Raw genomic sequence first — 18427 nt, 5'->3', positions numbered from 1 at the left:
TTCAAAGTTCGTGTCTGTCGGGAAAACACTGCATAAAACCTGACGCGTTAGTTGAGTCTACATTTCAGCACCATGGACAGCGACACTCGAATTGCAAAAACATCAACTTCGCTTGACTTTTCCCATCTTTTTAATCACTACAATTTAGTAGTTTAATAAATAATAACATAAAGAAAAACAAAGTGCTATTTAAATGAGATTTTCAATTCAGTTTTAACTGAACTGCCACTTTTAGCAGCTCTCGAATGGAGTTTGGCGACACCATGCGGCAAAACGCTCCATTTTTTTTTTCTAAGTACGTTTCTACCGCACTGGTCAAATTAGTGTACTTTGTGTTCTCCACGTTCACTTTTAGCATTATACTTTGCGTTTCAACACGTTTAGACGACACAGCCTTTATGCGCGGTCGTTTGTAACATCGCTGAAACTGAAAATATTAAAATATTAGACGCACATCTTCACATAAACGAGGCAACCCCAGCAACACCAACTTTTCCACGCGTCTCCCTTAATGATCTCACTAAACAGTGCAAGGGAAAGCAACTACCAGGCTCAAAGATCATATATAGGCTAGTGGTGCGCGTTTGCCACGGAATCCATTGGCAAATGAGTTTTTCACGATGCCTGGCGACTGCAAGGAGTGGTTTCGCTCTGGGAAACCGGGGCTGTGGTCACTTGCAAGCGCGGACACTGTCCGTCTTTCACCTATTTAGCCCGAGCCATTTTCATTAGCGCTAGGCTGTCTGCGAGCACAACAGAGACGGTTGTAATCAGCAGCCATAGACTGTGAAGTGGGAGAACCTAAACGTGACGTCAATGCCTAGTAACTGACGCAGCCCTCAAAAAAAAAAAAAAAAAAAAAAAAAAGCGAGAGAGATTCTGCAAGCGTTAATTATCATCGTTTGTGTACTGCTCTAAAGACAAAACATATTCGGCTCGGTTGTTTGCGCGCTCGGGTCAGTCTGTGTGTGTGAGTGAGTGAGCGTGCGTGCGTGCGTGTGTTTTCTTTATGAGCAGCGAATCCGTCCCGAGTTTCCAAGCGAAAGTTGCATGGAGACACGCCGCGTAAGACGCGTATAATAAAGAGGATGGCGAGCAACATAAAGGAACGAGGAGAGCGAGAACAACTTGTGCTGAGAAAGCGAACGTTTAGGAAATATTTAGCCCATAAGAGAGAGGGGCACTGAAGCAGTTCGTCTGAAAAAAAAAAAAGAAAAAAGAAAAAAATCACTGCAGCAATGCTTCGGAGGCGAGTCGGAGCCCTTGCATGGAGTTGGAGAGGCAAAATTAATGTACATTACATGCACTCCACGTAACGCTCCTGAGCGATGTCTTTGTGAGTGTGTTTTTTTCTTACTGGGCGCTAAAAATAGCATCAGTGTTTGATCGTGGTCCAGAAATAGGCAGAGGGTATCACTTGTATAAAAAGGACTGCGATTCTGAGAAAACTTGGACGTGTTGCTGAGGATAGATATGAATCAAGGGCAGTATTTGATTTTTCCTTTTGCTTGTTGTTTTTGCTCACGTTATGATGGTTTTGTACTCATGTCTGTGTTTTCCCTGCTTTCAGCCAGGGCTTCCTGCACTGGTAAGTACACATTCGCGACGCTTTCTTTGGGTTCGTTCACATGTTTATTTGATTTTTGTGCACGATTTTTTTTGGCATGCATTGATTGAGTAGCCTAACTTGCCATTCCCTCCACCGATCAGCATGCATTTGTTTTACGCATTCTGTCTCAAACAGGTGCTTTGCTGTTTTCATCCACTTGTTTAAAATGAAATAAACCACTCTCTCCTCAGAGCAGGAATCTCGCGAATGGTAAATAAGTGAAATCCAAATCCAAACTCCTTTGTCTGACGGCGCTGTTGAGTCGTTTTTTTGCCTCTTCGCTACAGCTGAAAGTGTGAATGGAAAGCGATAACACTAGAAGAGTGAGGGGACATATCTCTCAAAATATGTGAGGCTAATAAATAAAGGTGGAAGACGCCGCGCCAAAAGGAAAATCACCAGCAGCAGCCGACGAGGGAAGCCCTGGTGTGGCGTCAAGGGGTTCCGTGCAAGCAAAATCGCCCTTAAATGGTCAGCCCTGTTTTGGCCATCACCCGTGAAAGGGAAGCCACTCGGCAAACGTTCTCAAAACGCAGCTTAAGTTTTTTTTTTTTTTTTTCGTGCTATGTTCCCGCTTGCGTTGTTTGAACACTTCCATCAGATGTGCTTGAGACTGTGTAGCTATAGGCGGATTCACATGGATTACTCTTCCGCCCACGTCATTTTCATTATACAGTACTGCAATCGACTGTTTTCTATTGCTGTGGACTATAACACTGGTCTTGTGCCAAAACGAACGCGTCTGTGCAGTTGCGCAAAGCAACCACGTTTGTTTTAATCAAAGCATCTCTTAATAAATGTCTAACTTGAATCCTGCAGCGTGCATATTAAGCGTCGAATTGTTTCAGATGCTCATGTTTATGTATTCCAAAAGCAAAATCTTACATGTGAGTTCGCGTAAATACTTCAGAGCGTACATGCCAGAGTAGCGAGTCCAGGAATGACCGCGGATCTTTGCAGAAAAAAACTCATTACCTTGACCTTTTCAAAGACACTGTGGCTCTCTATACACCTATCCCAGCCATAGCAAGATCTTCCCAAGTCAAAGCTGGCGTTGTAATGTTAGTGGAAACACGGTTTTATCCGAGTCGTGACTGCTATAGTGAGTAATATGTGCGCGTTGGCTGCGTCAGGAGATGCAGTCGCTGTGCGGTGCAGACAGAAGGGGGAGAATCGTGACTGACTGGAGACGTCCGCAAATGATGCGACCACCAAATAAAATCCTTATAATGGTGGCATCTGGGCTTGATCGTTTTTTTTTTTTCTTTTTCTTTTTACACCTGTTACATCTCAAGCCATATCTCTTTTGCTTAGCCACCTCAACCTCCCCTTGCACCACGAAGGCGCAAGAAGAATATCAGTGATTAAAGGGAAGGGAGGGGGGGAGATCTTGGTTCGGGATGAATTTAGACTGGGGGGGATGAAGGGAGGGAGGGATGGGGAGGGGGGGGGGGTGTCCAGATATAGATCGTGACCCTCCCACTTTGTATAGTTTCTTGCATAGTTCAAGCAAGAAGAGCCACTCTTTAACAATTTTGATCGTGTGGATGTAAGAGCAGAACTTCACGGGTAAGTGAAACGAAGTCACATTCCACAGCTGGATTGAGAAGTGATCCACACTTTTAGTGTGTTGTCATGCCATTATTAAGTTGATGCATTTGCAAAATGGTGTTGTTGCTGTTGTCGTAAAGTTGGATGTAGAACGTTTATGTAACGTTGCCGATCGCTTAGTAACGCACCATTGTTTTGTTTGTTGTGCCTGCAGGCGATGATGCAACTGTAATGTATAGAATTTGTTATGTTCTGCTGATAGTTTAGAGACCCCCGTGTCCTCACTGAGTGGTAGCAGCCAGTGAACTCTCTGTGGTCATGCAATGAAATTGCCTCGGAAGCCTGTCATGTTGTTTTCGTCGTGCTGGCGATGTGCTGCTTTGTTTTACACGCGCGTTAGAACGCGACGCGTCCAAAATGTTAGTCGTTTTAAAAACGACCCAATGTCTGTTTTGAATGGATACATGACGATGTACTTGCAGACATGAATGCACGCCACCCCAGACGTAGCTGAAACGTGACATGGCGAACGAATTGGGCTTTAAAACAGAAACTGATAAAAACATTTAATGTTATTGTCTTACACGGAATATTTCTGGTCACTTGCGCCAACTAGGATACAATTTGGTTTCCCCTTTCTTTCTTTCTCTTTTTTTTTTTTCAAAAAGGGGGGTCCCTATATGAGCAAGAAACCGATTGGTGGATGACGATTTTTTGTTTGCGCCAATAAGATCTCTCGCTGCTCTCTATTTATTGCGAGCAGATTACAGACTGCTCTCTCCTCACCAAGAGCGCTTCATCTGCTCAGTTCTCCGGCATCACGAACCCGAGGATGTATTTCATAGTAGCAACAAAACGGCGAGGCGAAAAGAAACGAGCTCAATGGTCGCTCTGTCATATGTGTGTCTTTGTTTAAATGCAATGCGTCGCGACTAGAAAAAAAACAGCGCAAATAAACTACTGGGAAGGAGTGAGAATTCAGCACCGCGGACAGCGCTCGCACGCAGAATACAGGCATTTGGATGCTGGCTGCTCTCAAAGCTTCCCATGCTCGTAGAATGTGAATGAGTTGGATACAGTTCAGCCACGGAAAAGGGCTTCGCGGTCTCGCTTTTCCCGATGTCTGGACACAATAGGATTGGGAAACCAGAGCCATGCACAAGCCACCTGGATGTCACTGTTTGATGTCACGGACTTCAGACTGCGATTTGTCTTTCGCGAATCTTTTTGCGGTCTGGGCTTGCTGTTCATAAGTATCTAGCTGGGAAGCCCTTACCCCAAAAAGCATTTGCGGAAGGCGCATTCACCGATTGATGCTCTCCATACGCTGCGCGGATTAAATGCTTGCATTATTATTATACTAATTATTATTATTATCACTGTGTTTATTTTTTACAAATACTTTGTACATTTTTATTTCCTTCCCAAAAATATGTCATCACTGTATTGCGGCTCAAATGCAAAGCCGAACTTCTTCTCTCCCACTTGCGTCCCCAAAGTCTAAGATCCCTCCCTGTCGAGAGTTATCTGGCGTCTCCATTGCCAGAATATTTGCTCTCGTTAATACGCTTACAAAAAGTCACCCAAACAAAACCACAGTTCCACCAACGAGCCTCCCAGTTTGCACGTGGGAAAACACAGTGGTTCATTCGGGGGGAAGAGAGAGAGAGAGGGGGGCATCTCGTTAGTGTGCTATTCACTTAGAAGCCAAACAATGTTGAAATGACCCCACCCTGTTCGCAATAACATATAAGCTGTATAACCCTGCCGGACGCAGGTTTAAAATTAAAATATCAGCCCACTGACAGAGTGCCAGAGTGTGTGAGAGAGAGTGTGTGTGTGTGTGTGTGTGTGTGTGTGTGTGTGTGTGTGTGTGTGTGTGTGTGTGTGTGTGTGTGTGTGTGTGTGTGTGAGAGAGAGAGAGAGTGTGTGTGTGTGTGTAAGAGAACACGTCACCGTAGGTGCCCAAAGACAACAAGGTTTCACCCAACCTCCTCGGTTTCTTTTCTTTTATTTCTTTTCTCTCCCTCTTTTTACACACACCCTCGATCTATCCCTCACACACACACACACACACACACATACTCTCTATATCTCTCTAACACACACACACACACACACACACACACACACACACACACACAGTATTTTGGAAATATGACACCTCGATGAAATATGACACACCTACGCAAACCCAGGATATAACATGTAGACACATTGGGTGATAAAGTTTTCATGCCATGCAGATCCAGTCCATTGAGAAATTCTCAGCAACTGAGAAGTGACGTGATCCGTGTCACTACAATCTTCAAGTCAGGTCCCCTAAGTACCTCATAAGTCATTTCCCGTTTTCGGTGACACTCACCTGTCCCCTGTCCTATATGCGAGAGGAAGTGCAAATACAAATGCCCCCATTATAAGCTACAGTGTTTGGAAAAGGCTCCACTAAGTCCCTTAGTGACGACAACCCTAAATTCCTTCAGGTCAGACTAACACTTATTTCGTCTGTGTTCCCTCACACATTATTGCATTATAACAAAGATGCACTGCCTTAGATTATGTGGTTACAAAATTAGAACAATTAAAAAATGACGTGGAGAAGAGATCCTCCTGAAAATGGTTAAGAAATATGAAGAAACTTTAACTTAATGGAGTTTGGCATACCACGCCGCCTGTTTTATTCTGATAAGCATAAGGGCCTAAAAAAAGTTGTTCAGACTTTAAGAAAATTAATTCGACGTTATGATCAAAATCTCTGTTAGAAATCCAACAATGTAGATGTTCGTTGTGAGTTTGAGTTTTTATTTAAGTGATTCATCTGATGCTCAGACGAAAGAGACAAGCGGAAGTTTGATTTACAGAAAAAAAACGGGGATTTTGTTGCCCTTATAAATTTAAATTATTATATCATATTCAACAGCAAGAATTAATGATTAAATGAGGTTGAAAATATTATAATATCGTATAAAAAGCTTTATAGGAGGAAGCTCCTGTCTAGCACGTACATCAAAAGCTTTTCTTTATTTTGTTTAAAAAGCGTGTTTATTAAATATATACCAATAGTTTCTATCATTTCTACTCGCTTTTACTCGATTTCCGAGTTTTCTGCATGAGGGGTTGAAGTGGTCGAAAAAGTGCAAGAAACTTTTCTAAACTGATACATTAAGCTAGTATCTACTGTTAAGTTTTAAAGTTTACAGGTTAGATTTTTTTTATTGACTTCTATGGCTTTTATGATATGCTTTTTGTATTGTCTAAACGCGTTTAATGAAGCTTTTCAGTTAAGTTCCTAGATTCGTGCTCTCGTCCTGTCCGTATAAACTTATTTGAAAAGTGCACTGAACGTGGAGTGAATGTCACGATGTAGCTACGAAAGGCTTTTCCATTCTCTCATTTGTTTTTTGCTCCATTATCTACTGTTCCCAACTTTCTCAGAGGCCGTTAAACTGCCCAAACTGCGCGTTCAAACGATCCCACTGTTGTTCATGTACAACTGTGTGCTCTTGTGTTTGTCCACAGGACAGGACAGAACTTGAGGCATCCGTCGTGTCAAGTACGGAGGGTGAAATGAACGAACTCGAATCAAAGAACGTTCCCAAACGGTGACGCTTCGTAAGTTCATTCTATCAGTCTCAGCCTTTGAGAGAGTGGCCCCTGTTCTTGTCAGTGTCTGTCAGTAAGCGTTTGAAAGTGCAGCAGGGACAGGATTTTTTTTTAAAGTTTTCATGATATTACGAGGGTTTGCTTTGTTAGTATTATCCCTATCAAACTGTTGTATCCAACGGTTTCAGGCCTGTGTAACGTCTCAAGTGCTAAAGATGCAGTTTACAGTTAAACAGTGAAATAGTGTATATCAGGACATTTACATGATCATTTATAAATCATCTATAGTTTAGCATGTGGAAATTATAAGTTTTCATAGAAAAGCATATGAAGAGTTGCTTATAGAAAACACAGCATGATTTTTTTTTCTATAGTGAACGTTGGTTTGTACGTTATGTATTTATGCTTAATATACCTTAAATATTTATTTCATATAACAATTAGGTATGCAAATACATTCTGATAAGTGTAAATGTATGTGATATATGTATAGACGCATACACACATCAGTACACACACACACACACACACTGATTTTATATCTGTACGCCTATGTAGATAGTTAAAAATTAAAAGGTATTTAGGTGTTTTTTCAAGTAGAACAAAAGAACAAAGTATTTGTTAGTTTTTGTGAATGTTTTAGCTCTCACTGCATGCCATTAGTTACATTACACAGACTTGTATTTAACATATTGAAGTGAAACAACTACTGAGATAATATGTCGAGCTACAAAATATTAAAAATTAACCTATGTTTGTGAAAAAAATTATATGTGCATTGGCTTGCCAACAGTTATAGTTTTCTGTTGAGTTAGAGATCTTAGTGTGTGACTTGCAGAAGTATTCCTCATTGCAGGTTAGTTTAAAATAAAATGCAAGGATTCTTTTAGTTCATTGTTTTTAAATGCAAAAAATATGAATATATCGTAAAAATATTTATGACTTACAGGGTAAGGGCTGTATTAACAGAGGCTGGACGGTACAAAAGGCCCTAGAAGATAAAATTAGCCAAGCTTTTTTTCTCTCTCTCTCTCTCTTTTTGGGAATTAGTGCCACTATATTATTTTGAGCTGCAAAATATAAAATATTAACCTACGTATGAGTAAAAAAATGATACGTGCTTTGGCACATCAACAGTTTTAGTTTTCTGTGGAGTTAGAGATCTTAGTGTGTGACTTGCAGAAGTATTCCTCATTGCAGGTTAGTTTAAAATACTATGCAAGGATTCTTTTAGTTCATTGTTTTTAAATGCAACAAATATGAATGTATCGTAAAAATATTTATGACCTACAGGGTAAGGGCGGTATTAACACAGGCTGGACGGTACAAAAGACCCTAGAAGATAAAATTAGCCAAGGTTTTATATTCTGTCTCTCTTTTTTTAGGAATTAGTAACACAATATTATGTTGAGCTGCAAAATACAAAAAATTAACCTACGCATGTGAAAAAAATGATATGTGCATTGGCTCACCATTGAGTTAGAGATCTTAGTGTGTGACTTTCAGTAGTATGGCTAACTGCAGGTTAGTTTAAAACAATATGCAAGGAATCTTTTAGTTCATTGTTTTTAAATGCAAAAAGTTTAATTGTATTATCAAAATATTTACGACCTATGGAGTAAAGGGCAGTTTTAACACAGGCTGGACGATACGAAAGCCCCTAGAAGATAAAATTAGCTAAGCTTTTTTTTGGGGGGGGGGGGGGGGGGGAATTAGTGTCACAATATTATTTTAAGCTGCAAAATATAAAAAATTAACCTACGTATTTAAAAAAATGATCGTGCATTGGCACGTCAACAGTTTTAGTTTTCTGTGGAGTTAGAGAGCTTAGTGTGTGACTTGCAGAAGTATTCCTCATTGCAGGTTAGTTTAAAATGATATGCAAGGATTCTTATAGTTCATTGTTTTTAAATGCAAAAATATGAATGTATCATGAAAATATTTATGACCTACGGAGTAAAGGGCAGTATTAACACAGGCTGGACAGTACGAAAGACCCTAGAAGATAAAATTAGCCAAGCTTTTGTTTTCTGTCTCTTTTTTTGGGAATAAGTGCCACAATATTATTTTAAGCTGCAAAATATAAAAAATAAACCTACGTATGTTAACAAAAAATGATATGTACTTTGGCACGTCAACAGTTTTAGTTTTCTGTTGAGTTAGAGAGCTTAGTGTGTGACTTTCAGAAGTACTCCTCATTGCAGGTTAGGTTAAAATAATATACAAGCGTTCTTTCATTGTTTTTAAATGCAAAAATATGAATGTATCATAAAAATATTTATGACCTACGGAGTAAAGGACAGTATTAACACAGGCTGGACCGTATGAAAGACAGTAGAAGATAAAATTATCCAAGCTTCTTTTTTTTCTTTCTTTTTTTAGGAATTAGTAACATAATATAATGTTGAGCTGCAAAATATAAAAAATTTAACTACGTATGAGGAAAAAAATGATATGTGCATTGGCTCACCAACAGTTTTAGTTTACTGTTGATTTAGAGAGCTTAGAGTGTGACTTTCAGTAGTATGGCTAACTGCAGGTTAGTTTAAAACAATATGCAAGGAATCTTTTAGTTCATTGTTTTTAAATGCAAAAAGTATAATTGTATTATCAAAATATTTACGACCTACGGAGTAAAGGGCAGTATTAACACAGGCTGGACGATACGAAAGCCCCTAGAAGATAAAATTAGCTAAGCTTTTTTGGGGGGGGGAATTAGTGTCACAATATTATTTTAAGCTGCAAAATATAAAAAATTAACCTACGTATTAAAAAAAAAATGATCGTGCATTGGCACGTCAACAGTTTTAGTTTTCTGTGGAGTTAGAGAGCTTAGTGTGTGACTTGCAGAAGTATTCCTCATTGCAGGTTAGGTTAAAATGATATGCAAGGATTCTTATAGTTCATTATTTTTAAATGCAAAAATATGAATGTATCATAAAAATATTTATGACCTACAGAGTAAAGGGCAGTATTAACACAGGCTGGACGATACGAAAGACCCTAGAAGATAAAATTAGCCAAGCTTTTGTTTTCTGTCTCTCTTTTTTTGGGAATAAGTGCCACAATATTATTTTAAGCTGCAAAAGACAAAAAAAACTGTATCTACGTATGTTAAAAAATGATACGTGCATTGGCACATCAACAGTTTTAGTTTTCTGTTGAGTTAGAGAGCTTAGTATGTGACTTTCAGAAGTATTCCTCATTGCAGGTTAGGTTAAAATAATATACAAGGAGTCTTTTAGTACATTATTTTTTAAATGCAAAAAATATAAAAGTATCATAAAAAATATTAATCACCTACAGAGCAAGGGCTAGTATTAACAAAGACTGGACGGTACGAAAGACCCTAGAAGATAAAATTAGCCAAGCTTTATTTTTTTAGTAATTAGTTCCACAATATTATATTGAGCTGCAAAATATAAAAAAATGATATATGCATTGGCTTGTGAGCAGTTTTACTTTTCTGTCGAGTTAGAGATCATAGTGTGTGACTTTCAGCAGTACTTTAATACTAACAGTAGTTCTCATTGCAGATTAGTTTAGAATATTATGCAAGGATTCTTTTAGTTGTTTTTAAATGCAAAAAATATGAATGTATCATAAAAAATATTTATTACCTACGGACTAAGGAGCAGTATTAACACAGGCTGGATGGCACAAAAGAACTTACAGAAGATAAATTCAGCCTAGCTGGCTTTTTTTAATCTGTCTTTCATTTTTTAAATAATTAATGCCACAATATTGTCTGATTTGGTCTTTAGACACTACAAATGTTTAAACCTCCCAGCAGAAATGTCACGACATGACGTTGAGATGCTGACAAACAACCTGAGACAGAGTTTTAATACAGATTAATACAGATTTTGAAAGAAATAGTTATAGATTTCTGTACACTCTTAAAAATAAAGGTGCTTTAAGCCATAGATGAACCATTTTTAGTTCCACAAAGAACCATTCAGTCAAAGAACCATCTCTTTCTTACCTTTTTATAATCTGAAGAACCTTCTTTCTCCAAAAAGAACCTTTTGTGAAACAGAAAGGTTCTTCAGATGTAAAAGGTTCTTTATGGAACCATTTAGACAAAAAGGTTCTTCTATGGCATCGTGAAGCACCTTTATTTTTAAGAGTGTACTGTAAAGTCATAAATACGATCTTGTACATTGTCTGTGTATAAGTTATATTTAACTGACATTATATTGTAGTTTTTAGTGAAGCTAGAGATGAGTTGCAAAACACGACTAGAGACTAGAATAGGCTGTTTTCATTTAAAAGTCTATTTTCAAAAACAATTTATATAATATCTCACATTATATATATAGTTTTTTAATACTGTAGTCTGAGACGTCTCACCAGCACTTCACGTCAGTCCTTTTTTTTTCTCAGAGGAAGACTTCACTCATGGCTAAAAGTGTAGATTAATTCAAACACACACAATTATTACAAACATCTATGTTTTTTTAAATAAATCAGGTATAGGTTTCTTTATTAATTAACAGGGTGCGCAAAAGACGTCACCCGGAATTCTCACCCAGGCACTTTAGCTTATTGAAGATGCATCTCTCAAAGAAAAGGCCCTGCTGTTCAATTCAGGTTTAACTTGTGTCTGTTTTTTTTTTTCTGAACAATTAATATGTCCATTTTTAAATAATTAAACAGTATTGAGTTCATTTATCACTCACTATCTCTTAAACTATTAATAACTAAATCTAAATCATGCTTTATAAATATAACAACTGAAAAGCATCACAAATAAGTAGGCCTAATTTATAACTTCCATGACCTATTATGATTAAAAAATGTGGAAGCTCATTCCTCTGGTCTCTCTCAACGTCTTATCATCCAGTCTGAGGAGGACATGTCATGTTAAAAACATTCTTTCATCTCCTCACGAGCATTTCATTATGATATAGTGAGACCAATAACATTTACCTTATAAGCTTTACCTTATTCTTTGACTTTCCTAAATTGTTTGCAAAAAGACATAATGTGGATTTTAAACTTTAACTGTCATTTTAATCAGTCCACAGGAACGTGATGCCAACATTAGCCTGCCGTAATGACAAATAACACTTATGGAATCATGCCCGCATGGACTAACAAGAGGAATGTTTGCATATGTGGCCCCCTGTCAATTCTTTCCCTCTTTTCACACATTCCCTCCATCCATACATGGATGAGTCAGGGAAGGTGTGAGGGATGAGTCAGTTCCGGGCGGAATTTTTAGGGAAGGGGAGTGTCTGCTTGTTCCTAAGAGGGTGGTCCCATCATGTGAACATGGCATGACCTCACTGGTGCAGAAATACCTGTTTACGCATTCACTCGGCATTCACGTGCTCTCTATATAACCAGTGCAAAAACAGTTCACGTCTGTGTATATATATTTATATATATTCCCAGCTAATTCCAGTTTTGAAATGTAATTTTGTGGTAAAATACATTAATTTAAAGTTGTCATTCATCTAAACAGCACCAAATACAATGGCTTTTCATTTAAAAACTAAGCTTACGTCCATTAAAACTTGGCTCTTAATAAAAATATCTCATTCAAAGCCAGTCCTATAGATCTAAATATAGTGTATTGAAATAAAACTGTGAAAGTTACATTTATGAAAGTGTTTAAAAATGTGTACTATGAATGGAGACAAAAAATGTACAGTGTTAGAACATATTCATGTACATATGAACATCTCATATCTAAAATAATAAAACATAACTAATACAAATCAACTCAAAAAATAGACAAAAATAGCCTTTATTAAGTACTAAATACCAGTGCTATTTATTTATATTTTTAAATCAATGATTTTAGCACAAATGGAGATTGTAGATGCTGTGTTTGTGTTTGTTTGGCTGCATGTCTAGATGTTTTTTGGGCTTTCTTGGTAATTGTTTGCGTCTTTTCTTTGTAGAAAATCTGCTGATGACTGGACATCTATGCAAACGTGAGATGTGAAGCCGAATTGACCGTGTTCCTCATGGAAGGGGAGGAACAGCTGAGAGCAATGGAAGATGACGGAGGAAAATGACTGGGTTTACCAATAAACAAGGTATCAACCGACACCTATTTAGAGCCACAAAACATCTACAGGGAAGCATGGGAGTGTCTGGCACTCGAATGAGTTGTAATGCAAAACGCACTTTCTGTGGCACGACATCCATTCGCATGTTAGGCTTTGCTGATGGGTGAAACTCAGTGACCCGTAAATCTTGTGACTGATCAAATGTGTAACTAAAGACATCATTTTATAAACATAAATCAGTTACAGGGAATGTTTTTAAATGTTCTTTAAATAGCAAGAAACGAAAAAAATGAGTAGAAAAGAAACAGAATGAAGTTTTTTTTGAGTATGTAATGCCATTAAATCACTTTTAGAAATGTTTTGTATAAAAATCAAGTTAGCAAAACCTTTAATGCTCACATTACGTTGTGTTTCTGCATGCTTGCGCTGTTTGCTTTGATTGAAATATCTACTAGAAGAGAAATAATCCTTATAATGTGTGTTAAAAGAAGAAAACAAGGTTTTTAAATGGCCGCTGATCATGTATTTAATGCTAAAAAAAACAATGTAGATGTGACAGGTCAGGTCTGATAGTGTCGTGAGGAAAGTACAGGCTCCGACGGCACATAAAAAGATGACGGCGTACAGAGGAAAGCACTTATATTATTGCAGTCTTGCTGACCAAAATAGATACTGGTTATATATGTATATATAAATACAGCTTGTTTTTTTTTTTTTTTTTTTAAGAAAACAGCTTATGTACTAATCAGTTTTATAAAATGATTCAAACCAGCAAACCAAAAAGATGTATGAAAAACCGAGGCATTGCACAAAAAGTACTGGCTGAACAAACTAGTTACAAATATAGTTGTTGAAGTGAAAGCAATTCATATACATTTATATATGTATAAATGTCTGTGTTTCGCAGTTTTTAATCATACATCAACTAAACTAACATTAAAAGATAATTTAAAAAGCTCAATATGTATTTTAGCAATGCAAAAACATCTATTAAAAATAAGACAAATAACTATTTTTATGCTAATCAAATGGACAGTAATAGAAACCAGTGAACTAATCTGCACCATTACTCAGTTTCACCCTGGACTTTAGATAGTATGCACATTTTTAAGCCAAACACAAGTTTTTAAAGGGTTGCGTGAATCGTGTGAACTGTTTTTAGACTTTTTGTGTGTTTTTTTGGTTTGTATAATAATGTAGAGCCAGCAAGACTGAGCAGACTGATATATAACCATGTTAGATGTACAAACACATGTCCTCAGTCAGTGGTATTGATACACTAGAATATTATATATACAGTACATATTTACAATAATAATATTTTTTGCTGCAAATCAGGTTTCAGTGTAGATTATCATTTGGAATTATATAAAATATATATATATATATATCTACTGTTTCAATGATGCTGTAAAGCTAATTTTCATCATTCAGTTTGGTTTTATATCGATAATATACTACATATTGTACCTCTTAAATACTCTATATAAATGTATGTATTAAAAGAAGTATAGGCTTCTCAGCAAACACATTTGAACATAGTGACATTTGTATGACTGTGATGAGGAGATTTTCATTGAGCAGGCCAGATCTGTGTGATGTAACTGAGAGATGTGTTGCTTATGTCATATGTTTGCACACCCACACAAAATGCACTGGGAATGTGTGTGCAAGTGTCAGAATGCTTTGTGGATGTGTGTTAGATATCTTGTGTATGTATGTATACGTCTGTTAGAAAATGTAAAGGCAGATGTGTGTGTTTCGACAGTATAGACAGTGGGAGATAGAGTGTGTGTGTGCATGTTTGTGTATCAGCAAGAAAAGTGTATGTATTAGTTTAAGATGTCTTGTGTATAAAAACATGCATATAAGATGCAGTGTGTGTAAAATATACACATTTATGTATCAAAATGAGTGCAAAGGGAATATGCGAGTGTGCAAGTATTAGAAAAGGACATTATTTGAATACATTTATGTATGCGTATATATTTTGTAAGTGTTCAAGACGATAGATTAAGCGAATGTGTGTGTGTGTAAATCTGTGTGTGTATTAATATGAACGCATGGTTTTGTGTGTTAGTGTGTCAGAATGCTTTGCATTATTATTATTTTAAGGTGTGTGTGTGTTTGCAAAACCTTATACATTCAAAATCATACACCGATATGTATGTATAGATGTGTGTGTGTGTATTCGATAATGAGAGTAAAACATGTTCATTTTATCCGTTTTTATAGACGAATGTGTGAAGTTGTGTACGAAAAAAAGTGCAATGTGTGTGTGTATATCAGAAAGCTTTGTATCATTGTCGCAAGGCCTCTGTGTGTGTGTGCAAATGAGTGTGTGTATTTTTGGTCAGTTCTACTGATGATATAAGTGTGTTTGTGTATTTACGTATCTAGGAGAGCGCACATGCATGTGTGTTTGTAAGCCTTTGTTTCGAGGCCCTAAAACCGCTTTTAAATGTAGTAAAAGCGAATATGTCTGTAAATATGCACAGAATGCTTGTGTAGGACTGTGTATGATCTTTGCGCACATGTAGACTGCTGGAAGTGTGTGTACGTTTGTGAGCACATGGCCGAGAGGTTGTGAAACGTATGCGTGAGCTTTGAGAACGAGACGGCAGGCCAGACGAGCCGAAGACATTCAGTTATACAGTACAGGATCATTTAGTTACCTTTATTTTTATTACATTTTATTTCAAATGCCATTTTAATTTTTAGTTTTGTAAACATATTTGACGCACATCTTTATTTTTAAGTGTTTCGTGTGTGTTCAAAAAGCAAACATACGTACTTCACAAGTAAATTTGCATTTAAGCTTGTTTTATGAAATAAAACGACGCTAAAGGAATTTTAAACACTGTCATATTAATCTAAATCACAGATGTGATAAAACTGTAGCAGTTTAAAGCAGGTTTGATTGAAAATGTATTAATTTTGACAAATTTTGGATTGGAGATGTTTAAGAAAGCATTTATACAGACGTGGTTAATATGAAAAGGCTGTTTGAAATCTATAAGATGTGAAGAAAGTGAACATGATGCAGGTGGATGTGCATGAATAAAAATTACATTTCACTGTCTATGCATCTGTGGCTAATGTATGTGTGTGTGTGTGTGTGTGTGTGTCTATACAAAAGCATGTGTGATATTGTTTGTGAGCACAAAAAAAATATATATTGTTAAAGAACACCCTCTAAACAAATATTTATATTCCTGTAAAAGTTTTGAAATCACTGCTGATGTATAAAATCATAAATCCTCATCTGTTTTTCCATCCTTTGTCTTTCAAACCCCGTCTAGCATGGCAAAGGCCTCAGTCGTGAGAATACCGTGGTGAGCTCCTATGGTTTATCATCGGATCCACAACTCACACGTCAAAGGGAAAAATTAAGGTATGTGGGATTTTTTTCAGCGTCTGTATGTAACCCACGTCAAGCTGACAGTATATGAATGTGCCTCTTAATACATCTTATATAGTAAAATAATGCTTATAAATATACTATACAAATATTATATTTTATGAATAAGCAGTAGTTGTGATAAAAACATCAAATATATGATTTAAAAATGTATTTAGTGTAATATAACACCATTAGTGATTTTTGTTTTAGATGGTACATAAATTAAACATGAGTTAGAGCATAGTACTTTATAAAAAAATACTAAAACATGTTTTGTTTTTTCCCTCACAGGTGCCAAACTGAGAAACTTTACCTTGTGTCCTGCACACAGGATGAACGTCAAACCAACGTCTGTTAGACACCTTCACACCTGTAAATGGATATTCAGCAAGTTGATTACTTTGTAGGATTAACATTACACCGTCAGGTATTTGCAGTATTTGTCTGTGAACTACTTTGGGTTTAATAAATGAGCTGGAGTTGCTTACGTTGTGACGTGCAGACGTTTGTAACGTCTGAGGCGCAGGAGCTAAAACGTAAGGGAATATGAAAATAATAACGTGAGCTTTAAAAATTTTTTTACTCGCACATAAAACAATGTATAGATATGTATTTTATAATTATTGAGCTGAATGAGAGAAACTGTAACGTTACAGGTGTGTAACCGAGACGCACGTAAAAGCGCTTGTGTTGAGTTGTGTTGCTTTAATTCTCAATTCAGACGCAGTCTGATTTAATCTTATTTGTTCTAATTAAATAATAGCCTATATGTAGTATGAAATGGATTTGTTGTGACTGAGGTAATAAGAACGTGTGTGTAGCGCAAGCGCGTGAAACGTCTACGTCTGTGGACGTGTGTGAAGATTACAGACGCTAGTTTTTTAAGCTTGTGTGCTTTATAATTGTGAGGGTTATATATTTGTGAGATCCTAATAGCTAGTTTAAAATGTTATATGAAGCTGTAGACAATTGAACGGAGAGTTTGAGCTGTCAGGCGTTCGTTGTCCTCTGCACATGCTGCTGCAGACGTACCTCTCACACGGCCCAAATGAGCTTACAACTAAAACAATGCTGTGTTTTCATACCTTCTAAAGCTAGATATGTTTATTATATTGTATACATGCAGTAAGGTTTCATTAGTAGTGTTTAGGGAGCATTTTGAGCACAGGAAATGTGAAATATTACTTGCTGGATTTAGCAAAGGGTCAAAGGGGATGGGTAGTGCAGAAAGGGCTTGAAATAAATATGTTTAAATTAAAGAATAAAGATTATAGGCGTCGAGTTAGTATTAGGATGTCTGTGGTTGATCAGTGAGCGTCGATCGAGTACTGAAAGCTAGACTGTATAATGTGTTACGTGAGAGGAAACGTGTGTGTGTGTGTGTGTGTGTGTGTGTGTGAGAGAGAGAGAGAGATCGAGAGAGGGTGTGTGTCTGATGTCAAAAATTGTGTTTTAAAGGTTGTGTAAGCAAAGGATAATTAAGTAAAACATTCAGATTTCGTAGAGTATTATTTTGTGATATAATAGTTACAAAAATAACACTGTGTATCCGATTGTTTGTGCCTTACGTCTTTTATTTGTATTGCTTAATAAGTATAGTATATTCTGTTTAGCTGTTATTGTACATCATACAAGCCTAAATGTGCTTAACCGTTTGAGCTGAATTGAGTAAAATGAGCTTGCTGCAGTGTGGACGACGTAAGAACGTAACGTGTGAGTTCTGCATTTCTGCACTTTTATATATACTGTACTATTCGACCCTGACTAATTGTTTAGCTATTTGATTTGCATGAAACAAGCTGTACATATGTTGTGAGTAGCCTAATAAGTGTGATTATGTTGCAAAATCCAAAAGATGGAAGTTTGTCGTCCACGTGATAAACTTATGAATCACGTTTTTGTAATGAAACTGCCTGCTTTTTGTATTCTCTATCATATGTCAGAAAAAATAAAATGTTTGGAGTTATTTTAGAGTCTGTTTGCTTATTTGTCTGTGGAAGCCTTTCACTACTACTTTGTAGTGAAAGGCTTATACAGCTGGAGTGTCTTACAATTCAAAATAAAGACATTAAAATATTTTCCTTGACAACACAAATGCTTTTTTTCTACTAAGCAGTATCTGTTTTACAGGTTAAATGTGTTGCTTGAATTGTTCACGTATCGGTGGGCTTATATTTTAGGTTAAGTTTCGGCTCCTGAGTGAACCGAATGGCGACAGTGGACATGGATGTGTTGGAG

General features: G+C 36.9%; 1 long non-coding RNA gene across 1 annotated transcript; it reads left to right on the top strand.

Moving 5' to 3' along the window:
- Positions 1-861: 861 nt before the first annotated feature.
- Positions 862-18155, top strand: LOC141301762 (uncharacterized). The gene is made up of 5 exons (XR_012342229.1): positions 862-1588; positions 6680-6772; positions 12676-12813; positions 16089-16180; positions 16481-18155. It is a non-coding gene; the product is annotated as an uncharacterized lncRNA (long non-coding RNA).
- The last annotated feature ends 272 nt before the right edge of the window (positions 18156-18427 follow it).

The sequence above is a fragment of the Garra rufa genome, chromosome 25, assembly GCF_049309525.1.
Source record: "Garra rufa chromosome 25, GarRuf1.0, whole genome shotgun sequence".
In the NCBI taxonomy this organism is placed as follows: domain Eukaryota; kingdom Metazoa; phylum Chordata; class Actinopteri; order Cypriniformes; family Cyprinidae; genus Garra; species Garra rufa.
Note: the sequence above shows the minus strand (reverse complement) of the source record. Positions and strands in the feature narration are given on the sequence as shown.